General features: G+C 31.4%; 2 protein-coding genes across 8 annotated transcripts in view; one reads left to right on the plus strand and one right to left on the minus strand.

The window, feature by feature from the left end:
* The window catches only part of LOC116852449 (uncharacterized protein C1orf112 homolog), a 202655-nt gene that overhangs the window by 132621 nt on the left and 68346 nt on the right, over window positions 1–1688 (plus strand). The gene's annotated exons all lie outside the window — the stretch shown is intronic.
* The window catches only part of LOC116852450, a 47875-nt gene that overhangs the window by 12934 nt on the left and 33253 nt on the right, over window positions 1–1688 (minus strand). The window lies entirely within an intron of this gene.

The raw sequence follows: 1688 nt of genomic DNA on the forward strand, positions 1-1688 counted from the left end.
AATTTTGATTCAATTTCATTAAAATTTAATTTTAATTTTATTAGTATTTTAGCAACATTTCAGTAAATTTAGAATGCAGAAATTTAGAAAAATTCAGTGAAAAATCATTATTAATCAAAATTGATTGAAGAAAGTATAATGAAGTATTATTTTGTCTAAATAACAAAAAAAAAATAGCATTTCATATCGTTTCAGTTATTCGTGAGATTCGATTCCGTGTCGGACGGCACCTATCTCTAAATAACTATGCTGTTGAATTCTTAACCTCAACGATCGTACGGCAACTGGTGATGCTAATGCGCTATAACGATATCGTGGTGGATTATATTTACAATTATACTCTTATACCGTTCAAAAATGTAATGACATATTTGTCGGTAAATGTTTCAAAAGACATAACAACAATCACACTGCGATTAATATTGATACAATATTGTATAAGTAATCAAACTTTAACATATAACATGCTCGCAAAAGAGAGAGAATATTTCTCCTTTCTCTCTCGCAATATTTTGATAGAGTAATATTACGGCTAGATTCATTTTATAATTATAAAAAGAGTGTTATTATAATATGACAACTTATATATAACATAGTACCCCGAAGAACCGGTAAGTTTCACTTACCGCCGCAACTGATACGAGCATTAAGTGGAACGCTTCCTGTGTCTGCTGCTTGCAGCTATGAAATGACAGTTTGTAAAAGTACATAGCTCTACACGTAATTACAGATGCTAAACTCACAGAGAAAGTATTATATATAAGATCTAATTTTGTAAATTAAATACTAATACTAAATATAAAAGTAAAATATGTGACACACAAAAGAAGGTTAAAGTATGTATATTGTGATTGTCAGTTCTAAAAAATAAATGAAATAAAGTAAAGAAATAAACTCATACAGTACAGAACTTTGAAAAAACATAGATGAGACGTTGCAACGTTGAAGATAGAAGCGCGGATGTTTTTTCTACATAGAATATATGTTGATTTTTCTACATTGATCACAAGATATTGCTGCAATGTTGAATATATATTGAACAAAAAGTACAATTTTTTGCAACAATATTTGAGGAGTATTGAAAATGATATTACTGATAATATTAAGGAAAAATTTGTTATTATATAATAATATTAACAAAATAAATTATTATTAAATTTTATTATATTAATATATATGTATTATACATATTATATTACAATATACTATAATCATATTAGGTGCGCAACTAAGTTCCCGCTGTTTGTCAATAGATGGCTCCAGCAGTAAGTGCTGATCGATTTTGACATATCCAAAACGTCATGAACCAAGCTTAGACATATGGTAAACAAACCGCTTTGACACGTTAGTGATTTTGTTTTGGCGTCATATACTTTTGGTTGTGTGAAAATGTCTGATTTTGTGCCAAATAATCGTCATTTGCGGGAAGTGTTGACTTTCTTATTTCATTCGAAGAAAATGGCGGCTGAAGCGCATCGAGAGCTCCAAAAAGTTTACGGAGATGCTGCTCTAAGTAAAACAACGTGCCGTAATTGGTTTCGTCGCTTCAAAGACGGTGATTTCGATGTTGACGACCGTCCGCATAAAGGAAGGCCAAAAACCTTCGAAGACGCTGAATTGGAGGCATTGCTCGATGAGGATCCGTGCCAAACGCAAGAACAGCTTGCTTCAGCATTAGGAGTTACCCG

The sequence above is a fragment of the Odontomachus brunneus genome, unplaced genomic scaffold (assembly GCF_010583005.1).
Source record: "Odontomachus brunneus isolate Ranch 3 - 2012 unplaced genomic scaffold, Obru_v1 Obru_scaffold_225, whole genome shotgun sequence".
In the NCBI taxonomy this organism is placed as follows: Eukaryota; Metazoa; Arthropoda; class Insecta; order Hymenoptera; family Formicidae; genus Odontomachus; species Odontomachus brunneus.